Below are 22506 nucleotides of genomic sequence, written 5' to 3'. Positions count from 1 at the left end.
CTACCCTAGTGTAAGATGTATGTAATGCTAGAATTATGATATGTTGTCTATATTGGAATTCGCGAATTAAATAGGTCCATGTAATGCTAGATTTATCCTTTAATTTGTGAATTTCACTTATATTATCTTGTAATGTTAAATTTATAGTATGTGGTTATTTAAGGTAGCAAGTGATATATATGTACTTGGAGCTTTAATAGTTGCTTATTGGCTTCCAAAATTATGGCAGGTATTTACATGTTCTAAGATAAGTGTTGTGCCTCTTGAAGGATGTCGATAATATGAGCTAATATTAAACTAAGAACCTCTCTTAAATGATAGAATTTGTGCCAATTTTTATCCTTCTGATCTTGTAATTTTTAATATTGGGCATGTAAGGCTTCAATGCCTATCCAGTCTTGATCATCTAGATCCTTCAATGCATCATAGTCGATTGATATTTTGATTATTTGTATCTCAAAAAGTTCCCATCTAAGCTTTGAGTGGTGCCACCACATTTTTCTATTACTATAAAACTAATGAAGGTTGTTCACATCTCCTTGTGTACTCTAGATTATATTGATGTGGTTTTCTAATGTAGCATGGGTAGTGGTACGCTTCTTCTTGTCTTCATCCATTTTAGCTTTTTGAAGCTCTACACTCACTTGTTGTTTTAAGGTATCCTTTTGTAGTGTGAAATCCGTTATTACTTCATCTATCAAGATCCTTAGTTGTGCTAGCAGTGGTTGTGATGGGTCCCCTTGTAGGTGGGGGAACTTATTTCACATTTCCTTCACCACATCTTCATGTTGGTATCAACTTTGTAAATGTTTCTATGGGAATTATTCTTGGTCTATGTGATTGAAGATATCTCCAAGTTGAAACTTTTGTAGTGGTGAAACACTTCTAAAGTCGGCATAGGATCCAACTAGAGGTAATTGAAAAAGAAAAGAGAGGTCAATGGTTCTATCTATTTTTTCTTGGCCAGGAAATCATTGATGGACTGCATAGGAGATGTCTAACCACTACTTTTTCTCATTAGATGATATATTTTGTTGTTTCTAAGAACCATTCTCTTAGAGTACCTATATGACTTAAATTTCTTCATTCATTTTTTGTTGTTGTGTCAATCTCATCAAGATGAACAAAATCTGCAAAGGAGTACAACCAAGATGCATGATCCACCATCCCTGAAGAAACAATAGCTCTAGTCTCCAAGTCTCTAATAATAACTAAATCCGGTTTGAACTCCACAATTTCTCTTGTTGCCCCATGAGTGATTTGATAGATGGAAAGAAGATTGCTTATCAAATGGGGTACATACAAAACATCATTGAAGGAGTTATCCCCAATGAAAATAGATCCTTTCCCATGTTGTCCTTCTTGATTATGTTGGTCAACTCATCAATCTTCTTGGTGTGGCAATGATGCTCATCATGGCCAGTTTTATTATAATATGAACAAGAAAGACTCTCCTTATATGATTTTCCCTTAGGTGAGGATGTAGAATCCTTTTATTATGGAGAGGAAGATTATAATCTATCTTGTTGTGTCTTAGGCTTGAACTGCTTCTGCTTCTTGTTGGAATGCTTTCCTTGATTCTCTTGATTAGTGACCAAAGCCTTGGACTTTGAAGGCTTGAGAATCCCCACGCTCAACAACTTTGACTGCTCCAACATCAACATCTCTATGAATGCTTCAAATGAGGACATAGTGAAAGAACTACCCACTATCAAGCGATGAGTTTGGAAGATAGAAACAAATGTTGCATATTCTGATGGAAGCTTTCCCAATAGGTTGTAGACCAACTGCGCATCCTTGTTATCAATGTCACAATCCTTAAGATGTTCTCTTAGCTCATTTGTCTTAGTGACATAGTCTTGGATTGTATCAAAGATCTTGGGATCCAACATGGTAAGATTGTTGGCAATTGACACTCATCCGGTAAGAGTTAATGACATTTTGGGTTGTCATTGATGACAACTCATCTTCAGGTGATTGCAACTCACGGGAATTCATCTCCAGGTGTAAATATTCTATTGGGACTCATTACTTTGTTTTGTTTTGGTTAATCGATATTCATTACACTTAACCGACATTCACTTTGCTTCACAATCGGCTAAGTCCTGATCCTGATAAGTGCATTTAGAACCCGATAATGGATAGGACCCGACTAGGAGATTTTATGGCCCCAATCATTTCTTTCATGGATTTTATGGTAACATGTGAAGGTCGACATGATCATTGGGATTATGTTTGAAACTCATTTTGATCTAGCACTCGACATGTTTATATTTTTCATTGAAGCCGACATGGTGGAAGATAGAAGGATATTTAAGGAGATCCTTTCAGCGATGGATAATACATGTTTTGGAATGAGAATTTTGATTATGAGTTATTCATGGATTATCGATATGCATTTTGGTTAGCAATTAGAAGCGTTTGTGTGCAGTTTCACATGCACAGCTTGACAGGTAGCAAAACAGGGCAAAACAGAGCAACAACAAACCGATACACAGTGAAGGATATCAGAGCATGAACTAGAACATATCCAGCATGGTCAGATGTATCTTATAAGTTCATACTTCTTGTAATTACTTTGCAATGCTTTTCAAGTCAATGAGACTTCTTTTGTGTTGAGTAGTGAGCTCTAGGCGGTTGGCTTGATTGCATGTGCAATCCCCTTCATGTAATATTTGTATACCTTGATCAAGTATATAGATATTGTGGGTATCAGCCCCACAGTGGTTTTTCCCTTTGTAGGGTTTTCCAGGTATAAATATTGGTGTTATGATGTTGCCTCTTTATGTGTTATTTGGTGTATGCACTTTAATTTTATTTACGGTTAATCGGTTAATAAACAATAAGCTCAAAACCAACATTACCAGTAGAACACCGATTCACCCCTCTCTCAGTGTTCTTGGATTCCAACAATTGGTATCAGAGCTTGGTTCCTCGAAATAAGTTTAACCACTTGAGGAAGATCCAGAATTTGGAATCAATGAAAACCGGTCTGCAGTAGCAACTTTGACTTTCTCTTGAGGATCTTGATAATGAGCAGATGGAGAATAGTAAATTGAAAAATAAACTGAAGCAAGCTAGGGAATACATCATTTCATTGCAAGGAAAGCTTTCAATTGTTAAGGCTAAGAGAAAGGAATTTTGTGATCAATTGCAAAATCAAAACAGTGATGAGGAAGATGCTATGAAGGATCAATGTCAGAAACTCGCTTAAGAGAACACTCTCTTGAAGAATGAAATGCAATCCCTAACCATGAGAATGTGAAAGGATATTGAGGACAAAAAGAAAAATTAAGAAAACCTAGCTCAAGCATTGAACCTGACAAATCTGATGAAAGCAACATAATGACACATGAGAATGATATGCTAAAACTTGAGTTGACCCAGTCCTAGAATAATGAACAGGAACTTGAGAGACAAATTATAATCATGAGAGATGACTTGGTCATTGCAAATGAGTACAAGGACAAGTTCAAGGATAGCTCTGCTAAACTTGATGAGCTACCAAAGAATCAGAGAGATGCTAATGACAAGAGAGGTCTTGGTTATGAAGAAGGAGAAAGCTCTGGTACTGTACAACAAGATCAATCAGTCGGACAAAAGCAAAATCATGCCAACAACCAGAACCGGAAATCACTGGTAAGACAACCTAATACTCACAAATTCAATGGTACATGCTTTGTTTGCAATAAATATGGTCATATGGCTAGTCGGTGCAGAAATAGGAATAATTAGGGAACAATGCATCATTCACCAATCTTGGAAATGTAAGGGGTAAGTGCAAGGTAATGAGTCACAAATTTGCGGAAGTCTACGCATTGGAAAACACACTCTTAAAAAAGGGGGTCTGTTTTCAAAAAATGGGGACCCGTTTATGCTTCAGGCTCTCGAGCCGAAAGGTAATGGGGGCCCGAAGATAAAATAAGCGGGCCCCCATTTTGTTCTAAAACGGGGCCCCACTTTTAAACAAAATGGGCCCCCATTTCTAAATCGTATTTTACCCTTTTTTTGGGTGAATTTTTTCATTTTCACCCTGGAAGTGAAGTGAGAACAGGAGATCAAAAATGGCCCCTCGTGTTGTGGATTCCATTTCAAGCCTCCACCACTATCCTAGGTACACATTCAATCATCTATTTTCACATTTCGTAATTTTCTTGTATATTTTTCCTGTTTTTTGTGTATTATTTATATTTTTTTGGTATTATTATTTTTATTTTAAAAGTAGCGTATAAACAAATTTGTTTTTACATTTGTAAATTCTTAATTTTGATTTGAAATATTCTTCAACAGTTAACCCTAAACCCTAATCAACAAATTTACAAATCAAAACCAAACCTAGATAGTTAACAAAACAAAATATCAAATTAAATATCTCAGAAACATCAAAACGAAAACGAATTTAAAATAAAAATGAAAACGAAAAAGAAAACGAAATCAAAACAAAAACGAAAATGAAATTGAAACAAAACTGAAACTAAATGGAAATCAAAACCAAAAGCAAAACCAAATCGAAACAAAATCAAAATGAAAAAATTTAACCACTTCTAGCAAGCCACCATTCCAATTCCTTAAATTGAACATATGTACCAAAATTGTTCTTAATCCTCATTAGGAAATACAAAAGTTACCACTATTAGTATAACCTTAAAAGTAATTAACATTACTCTTCAAATTTTAGATATCAAAGTTTAGGCTTAGGTTTATGCCATGGTCCTATTATGGTCCTATTATGTCATGTGATGGTATAAAAGGACCATTTATGGACACATTATTCCATGTCATGGCATAATAGGACACATTATTCCATGATGGCATAATATGTCCTATTATGTCATGACATTGCATAATGGGTCCATAGTTGGTCCTATTATATCATGTCATGGCATAATAGCACCTATTATGCCATCATGGCATAATAGCACCTATTATGCCATCATGGCATAATAGCACCTATTATGCCATCATGGCATAATAGGTCCTGTTATTCCATGAAATTGCATAATAGTCCACCTGTTATGCCATCATGGCATAACAAGTCCATAATACCTATTATGCCATCATGGGATAATAGCACCTATTATGCCATCATGGCATAATAGCACCTATTATGCCATGATGGCATAATAGGTGCTATTATGCCATCATGGCATAATAGCACCTATTATGCCATCATGGCATAATAGCACCTATTATGCCATCATGGCATAATAGGTCCTATTATTCCATGAAATTTCATAATAGTCCACCTATTATGCCATCATGGCATAACAAGTCCATAATAGGACCTATTAAGCCACAACATGACATGATTTTCTCAAATTGCCAACTTCATCATCTAATTCATCTCCAACACTGAAACTATGCTAATTCGACATGTTTACTTAGTATGATAGGACCAATTATGGACCTATTATGCCATGAGATTGCATAATAGTCCACCTATTATGCCATCATGGCATAGCAAGTACATAATAGGACCTATTAAGCCACAACATGACATGATTTTCTCGAATTGCCAACTTCATCATCTAATTCATCTCCAACACTAAAACTATGCTAATTCGACATGTTTACTTAGTATGATAGGACCAATTATGGACCTATTATGCCATGACATTGCATAATAGGTCCATAGTTGGTCCTATTATATCATGTCATGGCATAATAGGACCTATTATGCCATCATGTCATAATAGGTCCTATTATGCCATGACATTGCATAATAGTCCACCTATTATGCCATCATGGCATAACAGGTCCATAATAGGACCTATTAAGCCACAACATGACATAATTTTCTCAAATTGCCAACTTCGTCATCTAATTCATCTCCAACACTGAAGTACTAATTTGACATGTTTACTTAGTATGATAGGACTGATTATGGACCTATTATGTCATGTCATGGCATAATAGGACCTATTATATCATGTCATTGTATAATAGGACCTATTATGCCATGACGACATAATAAGTCCTATTATGCCATGACATTGCATAATAGGTCCATAGTTGGTTTCCTATATTTTTTTGCTAGGATTTTTAAAAACTTATAAGTATCCTATGTATCATTTAACATATCCACACCTAAAGGATTTGGTCTTGCATAAAAATTAAAAAAGAGAGAAAAGTAAACATAATTTTTTTATTCATGGGTGAAAACCATTCTTATGACACCTTGGACAAGTACCATGATGAAGACAAATTATTGTATCATGTATAATCTATTTTTTAAAAGTACCCTACACTTAGGAGTATACTATAATCCATTCAAATTCTCTTTATTCTCAACCATCCTTGTCATCATCCATATCATGTATCTCACATTCCTAGTTTTTGACCTTGATTCAAGTGTTTTAATCATTTTGAGACATGTTTTAGGAAAATTCTTATATATAAAATCCTCTTTACAGAGAACTCTTAAAAAAAAAATTAGAAGATGAGTAACATATATCCACATCTCTACCAAAGTAGGGAGTATGAGTTGAACATGTGATGCCTACCTAGGTAGATATCTACCCAAGCAATCTTATCCTATCCTAGGTGCAAATATGCAATACAATAGTTAGCTAAATGCAAGAAAATAATGATGCACCAACAAAGTGAATGTGCACATTGAGGTGACACATAACATAAAAGAGAAACCCCTAGATATCACATAATTTAATCTTTTATGTTTACTTCATATTCTATTACCCCACTTCTAGGGCATGTTTAATATTTTCTCACTTGTTTTCCTTTTTAATCCTACTTTTACTTCATATGTTTTATCTCCTATTTTTACATTATCTAATCTTTATTAATAACTACTAATTTCCCATAATGATTTATGTCTTATACTTTAATCTTTTTTCTATCTTATGATCTTCAAGACTATTTGCTTCACATATGTTCATATATAGTGTTTGTTTAATCTTATTAAAGAATTATCTTATGTTTGTATATTGGTTAATCTATCTTCTTAAAGTATTATCTTATGTTCATACACTGGGCAATTTATCACTTTAGATCATTTTTGTATATCCTTCCATTTATATATAATTATATCTAGGTACACTGATAATTAGGTCTATATGATCTCTTACTCTTATGTCTAGTAAACTAAAAACATGTTATTTATTATTTTTCATCAATGACTTATCATCATTATTTTTTTTTTTTTCAACAAGAGCATGCTATTTACAATCCTTTATTGTCATGCCTATTATTTTAGAGAATATAATAGATTATCACTATTTGATCATGCATTTTTGCATCTTAGTATCATATGATTGTGCCTCACATGATGATCTTGTATTGCTATTATCTTGCACGATCTTATGATCATATCTTGGTTTATAGAGCATAATGATCTTACATTTCAATATCTTATTTTAAGCACTTATCATCAGTCCTTATATATTCTTACTCTAAGGAGGATCATCTTATTTCCCACTTTATTGATCTTATGTATGGAATATTTTATATTGATTTTAATAGTTGATTCATTTTACAAGAAATGAATGCATTAAATTGAATATATAATAGATTTATGAAGTTTCATTGAAAGTTTTTATTAAGTTTTGTGCACAAATTTTATATTTAAAGATTCAATAGTATGTACATGCATATTTTTTAAGTTCAATATTATATTATATTTCATGTGTATCTCATTCAATAACATAGAAATGTTACTATTTATATATGCTTTTTTATAAACTAAAATAGATTCTTCTTTGACATAGAGTTGTATATAATTCATGTATATCTTTATATATGCAGGAGCTCTTTGTTATCATGGATGTCTTTGACATAGATGAACTATTAGGTGAAAATCCTCCACTGCAACCCTCTCCTCCTCCTCCACCTCCACCTCCACCGCCTAGATTGGATGAAATTCGTCTAAGAGAACGAATTAATGAAAACCTACAAGTGATTGAAAAAAATATTATTGCTATCCAAAATGAGCCAATCATGCCACCCCATCTTCTAGAGTTTGCAAAATCAATGCAAACTATTGTTGAGTTAGTTAGATCTGTTGATTCTCAATTAGATCAATTTCATAGACGACGACAAGAGTTGCGTGATTTTTATGCCGATGGTTTAACTTATAAGCAAATCACTAATCTCAAAATAACCAAAGCTCATTTATGTCCATATTTTACTAACCCAAAAACAAGAGAACCCATGCAACCTAACCCGAAAATAATTTCAATTAGGTGGTGTGTGCATCCAGAAATGGCTAGACACTTTTGGGATAGATGGTGGATGGTTTTTGATTATCCACCACATCGTAATTATGAGGTCCCTTTTTATTTATTGAAGAAATTATACTGTGAGTTTGTAATGCACCAAAAACCAAATTATTTTAATTTTGTCATTTCAGGGTGTTGGTCGTGGAATGCCACAACATAGATTAGGGGCACAGAGTAATAATCCCCTACCAGATCCACCCATAGTTCCACTTGTTGCTCCATCGATTCCTACAGATGTGCAGAATACATCATTCATTTCGACATTAGATGCTTTGACTTCCCTCATAGGTAACCTGAGTGAGCAAGCTGCTCACATGGCATCCGCTCCTCGATGGATGCTACATATGTGTTCGAGTTATCATGAGACGTGTGTAGGTCCTAGTACTGATCCAGGATCTGCTTCAGTTCCAACTGAGCTTGATGCAACAAATTATAGTATGATGACATCATATATGGATTTTCTTTGGCTCTGATGATCATCTTGACCAGGTATATATATATATATGTCAATCTTTAAATACTTCATTAAATATAGGTATAAATTAAGTGCATGTCTTTTTTTTATACAATCTAATACTTCATTAAATAAATTTGGTTTATGTAGATAAGGACTACACCTAATATTACAGTCAATATTGCATCTGTTGGAACACAAATTGGCACACCTTATGGGGTATAGTATCAATTTCTATCTAGACATTGTACTAGTTTTTAAAGTTAATATGTTATCATCGTATACTATATAAATTTTCATGTTGATACATTGAATGCTTCTTTCTCCAGAATTCAGGTCATGAGGGACCCTCTACATCACATCGAGAAGAGGGTGTGACTACTGTGACACCATCTATGGTATGTATCTTAGAATTCATAAATTAAATATGAGCTCTTATAACATTGTAAGTTAACTTGAAATTATTTAATACACATATGTGTTCACTAAATAAAATTTCATTAAATGCATGTTTGCAGGTGGACACTACTATTAGGATAGGTTATCGTCATAATTTTTATGAGAGCCATTTTGAACGCACATCGACATCCTTTGAGGTCTTAATATGTAATACTTAATTTGATCTTATTTTGACTCTTAATTTAAGATTTAATTGGACACTTTGAATTTGACCTTGTACAAGAGTTAGCTAGCACTACATTTGGTGTTGATACTGCACAAGATACTGCTAGAGGAGATACTACTAGAGGACTTGATGAGCATATGGTAAGTTTGTAACTTAATTTATGAATTCCAACTATATTTGATAAATGATTCTTTTAATATTTAATTTCAAGTATTTTAATATTATTTTTTCCTTGTACAACATGAGGCGGGTGAATCTGGACCACGTCCCGGGGAGAAGAGACCACGATATGTTATTGATGATAGCACTTAGATTTTACTGTTTATTTGGCTCTGATATGATGTACATGTACTTTTTTATATGATATGTACTTTTTTATGGACTTTTGCATAATAGGATTAGATCATATATTTTTTGTGCATACTTTATATATTTTGTGCACATTAGATATTATGTGGAGTTCATCATGTTACCATCTAGATATATATATTGATTATGTGGACTTGAAATTTTATTTTTGGAATTTTATTTAAATAACTTGTGATTAGATAAACTAAAGGTGTACATCATGAACTAACAATGGTGATAAGACCAAAGTATCAAAACATATCTTATAATTATAACATATTCTAAATTAAAAAGTATTAATCATCATAGACAAGAAAAATATATAATCAAATATATAATTACCATTACAATAATAATGATGATAAGAGAAAAGTATCAAAACAAATATATTGAATAGAACTTGATTAAAACATAATTATCTCATTCATAAATTTGACCAATAGTCTCTCATTTATGTATATTACATAAAGTGTAATCAAGAAGACCTATCTAAAATAAAATAAATAGTCTATTTAAATTATTATAATAAGGATTTATATCTCTCAAAATACAAAATAAAGTATGCACAAACAATAGTAGTCATTGAGGCCAAATCTACTCTGAGAGACCTGGAAAAAAAATACATATGTTTAGTTTTTATAATGAGGATGCATTGAATTTAAGATACAACATAAAGCATACATCACGACTCTTCAAAGGGATTTGCTTTAAGGGTACAAAACTTTAACTTACTTGTAATTATTCAAAACGAAACATAAAGTATGCACAAATAACTTGGTTTTGATTGATGCCTTCTACTTGTGGTAGACCTGAAACAAAATTACTAGATTAGATTTTATAATTATGATGCATGATTTAAAATGCTATATAAAATATGCATCACGACTTTTAAAAGGGAGGTGGATTAAGGTTTCAAATTATAACTTACTTGATATTCATTCTATTATACCATCTACATCCTCTCTCTTTTACAAAGCATCTATAATTGTCTCATGCTCTTCCATAGAGTGAGTCCATAATTGTTTATTAGCAAGCCTGCCACGATATCTATCCAATTTTATATTAGTTGCCACTAGAAAATGTGAGTAATGTATAATCTTCTTCTTTAATTCATAATCTTCAAATGCGAGCAATCCATTCTTTCTTGTTAGATATTTGTTTAGCCAAGTGCCAACAACAACCACAAAACAATTTTATTTTAATATTTAACGAGAAATAGAAACAAAAATATGCATTGTAAGATTTCATATATATGTACTATTTAATAAATCAAAACAAATTTCAAAAACAATTTTACCTTGTTGTATAAGATTTGAAATGCGATCATAGTCATTTGATGCAAACATCTGATCCATATCTTCATTAGTTCTTTCATGCAGATCATTTGCATCTATGGGTGTCAATGATCTTTGTTGCCATTCTTCAACCCATTCTTTATTCTCACAAAATTCTCAATCTCCGGAAACACAAAACTGACAAAAGCAAGCAAGCTGCCTTGTGAATATAGTCCATATGTTTGAATTAGAACTCGTAAACGAATGTCATTTAGCTGATCCAATGGTGGTATTACAATCATGCCGAATAGGAATACTATCTTCCTCTACCAACCAGAAGAAATGTCGAATTGCAAAGTTTTCAGTTGATCCTTTTGACAACTTTGAATTGCACTAATCTACAACTGCACGAGCATCTCTGAATTTTGCTGCATCCTCAAATTTCAATTGTTCTCTAGCAAGAGCTCTTTTTACATAGGCACCAGCTCCATCGTGTTCTCCCTTACCATGTCCCGCTTCAAAAAAACTCCATAAATGTTGGACATTGGTTATCTTGTGAACTTTGCATAGCCAATAAAACATTCTTGCATTTTTGAATTGTCCAATGCAGTTATTTGACCATATCATATGTTGTTTCATGTCAATTTCTCTTTCCTTAAGATTATCATGAAATACCTCGAAGCAATGCTGAACAAACTCCGACGAGTGTAATCGATTATCACTAACATAGAAATGATACTCCCTCAAAAATTTTCTGTTATCTTTTGTACTGTCATGGTCATGTCTATATATAACGTGCACAAATATGGCCACTTGCACTGAGTTGTAGTATTGTGATTGAGTTTCCTCTTGTGGTTTTAGAGTATAATTATTTGCAAAATCCACAACTGATACTATTGTTCCAACTAGAAATGTGTTCTTGCATATGCGAAATTGTCCATCAAGCCATCGGGCATGTTTCACATATTTTGGAACAATATGACTTTTAAACTCACTGATAAATGCATTCACACTATTATGTTCTATAATCAATTCTAAACGTTTCCCCATCTTTCCATCATTTAGAGGGTATTCTATATCTTTAAATCTCCTAACATCAACCATTTTTTGTCCAAACTCAGATGAAACATGTTCATGCAAACATTCACCTATCAAAGGATAGTTCCCACATAAATTGCAAAGGCCATAAATGCATGAACTGGAAAGAAATAATTGTTCATTAGGTGGTTTACAAAACAAACTTCCAATAAAATCTTTTATAGTTTCAAGTGGAACATAAACACCACAATCCTGCAAAAGATCATTACCATGCAACATACAACATATATATCGTAAAACATCATAATAGTAACGAAACTGAACATGAGTTTTACAACAACAAGATATTCTTTGTTTATTGATTTTAACATACCAGGGTTTGCATTTTTCAAATGATCTTTGACTAATTCGTAAATTCATTAACACAGATTCATCACTAAATTTTTTAAAGAATTCAGTTTGAGTCATGTCAAGAAGATGTTTTGGATGAGGATCACAAATTTTTGATCCCACCCTTAACTTTAAAACATCTCTAGCATTTGATGAAACTCTAGTGTTATCATGCCAAAATTTTGCAATTAATTGTTTAGTTTCATCATTTAATTTCATGTCCGACCTTTGAAGTTTACCACTAAAACTCCAACAATGGTTTAGTGGATCAATTCCAATTGTGTCTCTTCTTTTGGCCGCTCTTGACAAGGTTCTACGATGTAAGTTCAAATAGCCACTTATATCACTTAACATTCTTTTACTAACAATTGTTTTGTCAACTATAGCAGTTGTTATAACTCTACGTGTTGCATTCTTATCTTTAGATCGACTTGTTTTTTTGATGGAATCAATGGCACTGGCAACAATAGATACAACTTGCTTATATGATTAATCTTTTCTTTTTGGTTTTGCATAAATACCCATTTTTTTCATGACTTTATGCATTTTTAACATTTTAATTAATTGTAGCATTAATTGACATTGGAATCCTAACTTTTTATTATAGAAAAATTGTTTATATAATCTGTTTGCATGTGTTCTGATTTGTCTCCAAGAAACTAACCCATTAAGATTATCTAGCACATTGCTATCAATAGTAAACAAATTACATTCATTTTCTTTCAGAGAGGGTGGTGTAATATTTTCAATTTTTATTTCTTTTCGTATTGGTGTATGAAATTTATATCCAACTTCATTTAAATCAACAATTTGATTGGCATCATAGTCTTGGGGATTTAAAAACATAACAAGATTCATATCCACATGAACATTTGCATCAACAGTCATACACGTGTTTGGTTCTACATTTCTTGCATCCTTCTACATTTCTTGCGTCCATCATGATCTTTTCAATGGTCTCATCTACGACGGGCACTGAACTAGATGCTTCAGAAGTGTTATTCAATTGTCGTTGTTGTGATCTTCAATTTTTTTGGTGTTTTGCCTCCTCTCTTTGTGCTTGAATTTCGTCTGCTGTCATTGTCCTCTTTTGTTTCTTTCGATGTTGCTTAAAACCCATCTTTACAAACTCCTCTTCAAAAAAAATATCTTTTTACTGAGTTCTTCATAAATTTGTGTAAAAAATATTAAAAAGTACTGCCAAATGATGTAAAAAATGTTTGTCAATACGGATTTCAATGATAGTGTGGTAAATTGATGTAATCTATCTTTTTTTTTACAGTAACGGTTATTTAGGAACGTGGGCCCGTTAGTAAATCCAACGGTCAAAAAAATGGAATGGGTCCCCGTTTTGTGGAAGTTGATTTCACAACCCGTCACTTGGCTTGGGATTAGGCCCGGGATAGGCTTGGGATGGCCACACCTGAGACATGGACCTGCAAATTCAAATCTCCATGAATGAAAGCACAAATATAAACTTCTGAGATAGTTTACGTGCCTCTAATTAGAGAATTTTTATACGAAATTAAAACCCATTTCAGATTATACTGTCTAGATTCTAAATATGTAAATTTATTTAAATATTTATTATTTTTACTATTTTTCATTTAATTTATACTAAATCGGGTCCATAAACTTGAAATATTAACTAATTTTGTTAATTTAATAACTTTTTTATTTTAATGAATTTTGAAAAAAAATTATGTCATCAATCTACCCAAAATTCTTTTCTATTTAAAAAATAAAAAATAATTTTTTTTAAGTTTACGTCAAATTATGTGGGTCATACACGTCAAATTATGTGGGTCGTACACGTCAAATTTTTAAAAAGATAATTATGACCATTAAAAAAATAATTAAAAAATAATAATTAGAAAAAAAAATACAGAAAAATATGCTCATCAATCTTCAATGTGTTACAAACCATTTCCCAAAATGGTTTGAGAAAATAATTTATATTGTGTCAAAAAATGTGGGTCGTACACATGCATGGTATAGTCCCGAAACAAGCATTTTTAAAACATGGTTTTTAGAATTCCATTCAAAAAGCTATTTTTTTATGTGGGTATTAAAATAAATTACATATTTGGAAAGTACACTCAGAGGGCTACTTTTATATTATTGAATTTTTCCAAGATTCAATCTCTAAGTGTTTCAAAATTGAAGCTCAAATGAGACAAAATATGAAAATCAGGGAAAACACTTCCACTTTTTGGCCAAAAAGTGGACTCAACTTCTTGCACTGACCCTAAGATGTCATGCATGTAGCAAATTTGGACATATGGATAACCAATGTAGATCAAAAGAAAATCAAAGAAATCAAGGGTTTAACAAAGCAATTCAGAAGAACAATATTGTGTGATGCATGCAACAAGATTGGACATATTGCTAAATATTGCAGAAGTAAGAACCCACCGACAACTAATGGAAATGCATATGAGAAGGGAAAGGAAAAAGTAGAAGAAATTAGGAAATAGCATGAGAAAAGATGGGTAAGAATATTAGATACACTACAAGCAAATCACCCGGTAGAGTCATCAGGTCCTACATCGGTAGCAGATACAACCAGTAACTAAGGTAGTTTGCTTTAAGGGTAGGCAAATCATTGAAGATCATGCAAATACCCCAGATTGGATCTGTAGTCAGAGTATTCTGATTGCGGATAGGTACTTAGGAAATTTAAGGTGTTAACCAAAACCTACTTGCTGACTATGCAACTCGGTAACGCCTCTCGACAACATTTATGACAGTGAAAAATTAGGGTTAACGACGATAAAAGGGAAAAGTAAAGTTGTTTTATTCACACAACGATCGAGCATTCAGACGAGCGATTTCCAGAGCGATTCAAAGTCCAAGGCGATTTGTGCAATCACTTTCTCTCAAAAGCGATTTCATCTCCAGGCAGTGTCTTGAGGTATTTTTATTTGCAGAAGCCCTAGTTTCTACAACTGGTTATCATGGCTTCTTCATCATCCAACATTGACACTCCTTTGGTGGTGGAAATCAAGAACAATCCTCGTCCTGTTTTCAAGAAGCATCCTTTCAAGTCACTTTTGGATGAACCTTTGGGAGCATTTTCGAGTGTTTGCCATGGTATTCTTCACACTAAAGATATTAGGGCATACATCCATTGCAACATTGAGGAGCTCGGTAGATATGAGTTGTCCTACGTTTTCACAGAAAAACTAATCACCGACAACCAATTGAAACCAGAATTTTCACATTTGCAGAGGAAGGGTTTCACTCAGTTCATGGATTTTCCCTTTTGATGAGGCAAAATGGGTGCGATACGTTTTGAGCCGCATTCACGGAGAGTTTATCTAGTTGGACAAGTCGTACAAGATTAGAGAGGAAGTGATTAAGAATGTCACTTGTCTTCACAAGGTTGGAGGTGTACTCGGCCCTAGTTGCAAGCTATCTAATACAAAACAGAACAAACTCACTGACGCTAATTTTGATGGACGATTAATGAGGGTTGATGATGTGGGGGATGTTGATGTCAAGTTTGTCGTGATGATTATTGGTTACAAGGTTTATCAGTCTAACCAGTTGAACTGTCTCCTACAATAACATTTTGGTTGCTCATCAAATGGTGAAGGAGGATGCACACTACAATCTGATAGCTTCAAATCAACTATGGATCCATTTATAGGGATCCAAAGATGATTGAAATGATAATCAAGATCATGTTATGTTTGCAATAGAGATAGAGAGGATGAAATAGAGTTGGGAAGAGTGAGAGATAGATGGGATGAGAAGATAAAGATTGAGATGGAGAGAGGGTTAAATAGAAATGGAAGAGATAAATGTATAGAGATAGAGAGTGAGGGAGAGATAAAAATAGATGAAGATATAGGTAAAGGTATATGAGAAGATAAAGATAGAGAATGATAGGGAGATATAAAGATATAGAGGAAGCAAGAGATATAAAGGAAGTAGGAGAGGGGGAGATAGAGAGATATAGATGGTAAGATAGAGGGAGAGAGATAGATAAGGGTGAGAGAAGAGGAAATAGATCAATAGATAGAGAGGAAGAGAGATAGGGAGATATATAGATAGAGAGTGATATAGATAAAGAGTGATATAGAGAGATAGGAAGAGATATAGAGATAGAGGTAGAGAAGGACGTGGATAGTGTTAGTGAACAGATTTGCTCTTTATTTTTAAATGATTAATCTTAAACTTTGTTACCTTATTCTAAGAACAAATGATTCACTGAATAGTTGGGTAAGTGTTGTTCAAATCACTTCCCTCTGAATTTTTGCATAGGTACAGCTCCCTATCTTGGTTTTTCATGGAATGTGTTTTGTTTTTATCTGAATGAAGGCTTTTAATCAGAAAGCGTTTAAGGCCGCCTATTTCATTCTTGGATGAAAGGCTGAAATTTTCCACATGTCTCACAAACAATGTAAGTTATTTTCCTTAATTTTTCAATGCATGCAACAACAACAACTGAAACAAAGTTCAATATACTTTCTCCACCTAAATTAACAAAAGACGAACAGATTCAAGGAAAATAAATCCGCCCTCAATCATGAATCTTTTCTAGAGTAAACAACACATTCAAAGGAAAGAACATCAGAGGAAGAATGAAATACTGTAATGAAATGATCAATTACTGTTACTTGATCAGATGAACATATGCAAAGATATGTTATCTATTCGGATTCAAAATACACAGATATTCCTTCTCCCCAAAACAATATGATCAGATTTCATATATATATCCTTATGCAACAATGACACAAAAATACATCTGCCAATCTTTTTCCATAACAGATCTCAACCATCTAATTCTTCCTTTGATTAAAAAAAAATAGAAAATGCCAAAGCAAAAATTTGAGTCGAAGCTCACAAAATTAGTTACTAAAATCTAACCCCTCTACCATCTGTTTTACTTAATTTATAGTCTAAACGGGGGCGGTCTCCCTGAAAACTCGACCACTCCCTGGTAAAACAGTTACGAAACCAACAAGAAGTATTTTGGGACAGATGTCCCTAAGTCTTTGCATAACTATGAGAAATGTCTTAAAACTAAAGGAAACTAGTCCTAAATTGGTGCATTATGTCATATTCCATCATTGTCATCTTCTTCATCTTCGCGAGTGTCATGAGCAGTTGTAAGTTCTTGAACCATGGATTGGCTGGGGACTTTCATTGCATTGAGTTTCGCCTTTGCCACCTCTTTATTCCACCTATGTTGCACCATCTTCTCTGAGTGTTTCGGTAGCTGATCATTCCCAATGAAAATCATAGATTCGATCCTAGCCACCTTGGTTATATCCTCCGGCATGAAGCTACCCTTGGCTTTGATCTTCTCCATGTTCAACCAGAAAGATTTGATTGCTTCCTGTGTGCTTGAGCCACAGATTCCTAACTCCCAGTCATGATCGGGATTAACCACCTTATTATCCTTGACTATACTACTTTGCAGATCCTGGAGTTCATAAACAGAGGTCCTTGCATCTATAATTACCGACTGGAAGGTAAGAACTCGCCACATGATAGTTTTCTTCAGCACGAAAAGCTGACATTCATCGGCCACCAGCTTAATTGAATGTTCTGGCAGAAACCTGGTAGTCCCATATTCTTCTATTTTGGCAAACAGAGGCAGGATATTCTGCCATTTGTGCTCTTCTTTCTCCCACGGCACAAGCTGGTTTTGAATTTCAGAAATAAGGCTTTGTATTTCATCACATAATCCCCGGGAGTCAGTAATGTACTTCTCACCATCTTTAATTATTTGTTCAATCCACTTCTCAACCGCTTCAGCGATGCTCTTAGCCCGTTGAACTTGGTTCATCAACTTCTTGTTTTCCAGAGAAGTTGGGTCGAAGTTCTCAGCGACATGGGATATTGGAATTGCTCCAAGGCAATCGATACTATCGATGAACTGAGCCAAAACACTTATGTGTCGTTTAAGTTCTCTTTTCTCTCGTCCATCCTTCTCTAACCTGGTAAGCATTTTCTTTGTTGACACTTGGAAAAAATGGTTATCTGTATCCCTGCTCATTTTTCCCAACTCTACTTTTGTGATCTCAAAATCATCAGGACCAGCCTCTCTGTTTTCATTTTTCGGTTTGTATGAGGCAATTTCGGCCATCCATTTTCCAGTTTCTTCATCATTGTTCAGGTGAGCGGTGGTCTTGAACCTTTTCGGCTTTGGATTCTTCTTTGTGTACTTAGCAACCATTTCCTGAATCGGAATGGTCACAGGAAGAAAGCTCCTTTTCTTGTTCACTGAGGTTGTTAACCATTTAGGGGTCACAGCAGGATGAGTAGCTCCTTCGATCATCTTTGGTGGTGGCATCATAGCCATAGTCACTGTTTGGGAGTCCATAGCACAAGCAACCTCACCATCCAGATCTTCAATTTCAAAAATCTGAGCCTCAAGCACAACATCCTTTACTCCCATATCCTTGACTTGGTCCATCTTCCTCTGGGCGACACTTCGTGATCAAGTATGTCGAGGGGTACTAAAATCCAGAGTTGGACTAGACCTGCGTCTAGGCTGAGGCGACTTGGTATCCTTACCTGCACGAATAGGAGCACTATTAGAAGGATGTTTTGGTGAAGATAGAGGATCCTTATTATTTCTTGCAGAAAGGGACTTGGCACCTGACTTTATTGCTTTCTTTTTAGCCACCCATGCCACGGTTCTTTCTAGAACTCGTTTGGTCCTCAATTGTATGTCATCATTTTCCTCCTCATCCCAATTAATTGGGAGCATTTCAATCTCTGCATGAGCTAAATATCTTGGTTCAAACAATTCAAGATAATCCTCTTCAAGCCCTTTAATGTCTAACTTTATTTGCAAAGAGACAACCTATTCTAGCACCAATCTCATGTTTTCCCTTTTGAAAACTTCAAGTTCATCTGTACAGTCTTCCCAGAAATCTTCTAACTGTGGCGTGGGAAGATAAGGCATTAGGCTAAGGCTCCGAGAAAATCCCTTATTGTCAAACCCTTTCCTTTCAGAATACAGAGAGAAATTAAAATTCCTAAGGTCTGCTCCTATACTTAGTGCATCAGACATTGAATTACAAGACAACACTCCCAATTGTATGGGAAAATGACCTTCCCACTTGTTCTTAGGCTGTGCCTTCTTGATCACAGAGGTCAGTTGCCTGCATACTTTTGCTAGAACAAAACAATCAGAACAGAAGTGAGGGAGCTTGAAGGGTTCCTCTTCAAAGCCTCCTACCCATATATAGCAAAAGCATGGGAACTGGATGTAAAAACTATCGAACTTCTTAATCAAGGTCTGTGCATCATCTGAAATCAGTTTAGCCTTTGTACTCTTCAGTTCATGACACATATCACCCAAGAATGCATTGTGTATCCTTCTGAAATCTTGTAAGGCATTGTCTTTTTGCAGCATAGGATAGAACTCATACACAGGAACATCTTCCTCAGTGAGCTGCTTTGGTACACCCGTTAACTCTTTAACACAAGCTAGACAATACAAGAGATATGAGGACATGAAGAAGTTTTGTTGAAACTGCTTGGCTAGACTCAACTGCTCTCTCATTGAATAAGCAATTAACTCTGCCCAATCTAAATATTGTTTTCCTTCCAGAACTAATTGCACATAGCAATAAATCCAATCATCAAAACTATAAGCTTCGGTAGAACCTCTGGCAACATGTGGTTCTTGTTAGAATTTTTGGGTAACCTAGAACCACCTCTCTGAGGGACCTTCAACCAGAATTTCACCACATTATTTCGGTGTCCGGCTCTGTCTGCATTGAACTCACTGATTGACTGGGCAGGAGAAAAATTAGAAAACTGGTAATCCGGTATCTTAAAAACTGAAGCAATCACCTCACGATTAATGGCAAGAAGGTTTTCGCCATTATCTCTCTTAATAGTTTCAGATACTGGGTCGTATCTAGCAATACATTCCCGAACTAACTCTGGGCAAGGAATTGCTGGAGGAAAGGCTGCGGCTTCTAAAAGTCCACTACTCAAAATCTCTATACAAAAAGACTTATCAATACCCTTGAACACCCTTTCTTTCAACTCTTCAAGGCTCTCTCCTTTCAAGTCAGTATCACTAACTATGGCTTCTGTGGATGCCAAGCTAAAGACGTTTCCAAACAAATGCAGGGTGGACTTCATAACTTCAAAACAAGAAACCTAAATTTGATTGCAGTGAAACCTTCTGTACGAGAGAAAATGCAAGGGAAAACACTGGAGAAAATAAGGAAAGACTCACCTTCACAGTTGTACAATCGGACGACAGTTAGCAGCAAGAAAGACTCCTATCCAGGGATAACATATACAAAGATCTAGCAGCAAGTAACAAATGCGGAACACAAATAATTTTCATACCTTACTAGGAAAGGTAATGATACAGATACATTAAATGCAATGATTTCGCAATTTCAGTCTGGACGCGACAACTTGGCAGATTAGACCTCACACGCATGCATTGAATGCATGGCGGCGTGCTTTAAGAAACTGCCAGTTCGCGAAATGTTTACTTACTTCGAAAAAGCCAAAGAATGACATCACTTTAAGATATGGTTCTGCCTCTCCGTATTTAGCAATGAATGCACTTCCCAAAACATTAGAAACCACGGGACCCACCAATATTGAACCCATATGAACATCTTGAACCGACTTCTTGAGTGTTCAAGTAGTTCAAAATGTATGCCGCGTCAAACTGTTGACCACTTGCTGTGTTGAACACGTTGAACACATTTGAACCCTTTGAACTCAGTTCAATAAGTTCATCACAAATGCTATATCATCGAACAGGAAAAACTTTTGGAAGAGCCGTTGCAAAACACTTAGAGAAAATGTTAGTACGAAATTTTTTTTCCCGAACACCTTGGAACCTACGGAACCTAAATGAACTTGTTGAACCCAATTCAAAACGGTTCGACATGTTCATAGAGTTCAATCAATTGTCTGAACCTGACTTAAATGACTAGAGAAAGGATTTGAAGATGCATTAAAGACTTGAACCAAGGTAATATAGCACGAATTAGGACTCCAACATAAAAAAGAAAAGATGACCCACTCTTGCCATGAGGAATAAATGGTGCGATAACAGATAGAAATAGATAGAGAGAGGAGTGAGAGATAGAGAGAGAAAGAGATAGAGAAGTACAGACAGATTATGAGAGATGGACAAAATAGAGTGAATGAGAGAGAGAGAGAGGAAGTGATATAGATAAAGTGAGATAAGGAGAGATAAAGAGGGATGGGGAGATATAGAGAGAGGGAGATATAGTTAGAGAGATATGGATATAAAGAGATATAGAGGAGTAAGAGATGGAGAGAAAGAGATATAGAGTAGGATAGATGGAGCAAATAGAAGAGAGAGGTAGAGATAATAGAGAATATATAGTAAGGGGAGATAGAGAGAAATAAAGATAAAGATATAGAGGAGAGATGGAGTGAGAGATGACGTTAATTAGAGAGAGAGGGAGTGATATATATATATATATAAACGAAGATATAGAGAGATAGAGAGAGGTAGACAAAGCTAGAGAGATATGGATAGAAAGATAGAAAGGAGTGAGGGAGATAATAAAGAGATAGAGATAGAGATATAGTGAAAGATTGATGGAATTAATGAGAAAGAGATGTAGAAATGTAGAGATATAGATTGAGAGGAGGAGGTGGAGATAGTGAGTTATGGATAGAGAGGACATGAGTGAGAGAGAAAGAAGGTGACATAGAAATGGGAAATAACTTTAGTAAGAATAATGATCATATGAAATATTCTATGAATGGTTTTCTTCCCAATTAAAGTGCAAGTTTAAGAGGTGGTAAGTGGCATATCAATTACACTAGTCTAATACAAATGAGAGTGCAAGTTTAAAGAGATCTCTCTTTGTGATGGATCAGTTTCTCACATCTCTTCAGCCTTCAATTCTATTAGATCATAGACTATAAACATTGATTATAATTCATTAAGGAAATATGCAATTTTTCTCTCACTTCTTTTGTTATAGAAATCCAAAATGAATTGAATAAATTAAAACAAAGATTTAAAATACAATTATTCTACAATAATTTGAATTTTTATAAAACAAAAATAATTATAAATTGAGCTACTTCTAATAGTTTTTTATTTATTAATGTACTTTCACAAGAGTCATAAATAATTAAAATAATTTCAACTTTAAT

Source organism: Cryptomeria japonica, chromosome 10 (genome assembly GCF_030272615.1).
Source record: "Cryptomeria japonica chromosome 10, Sugi_1.0, whole genome shotgun sequence".
NCBI lineage: Eukaryota > Viridiplantae > Streptophyta > Pinopsida > Cupressales > Cupressaceae > Cryptomeria > Cryptomeria japonica.
Note: the sequence above shows the minus strand (reverse complement) of the source record.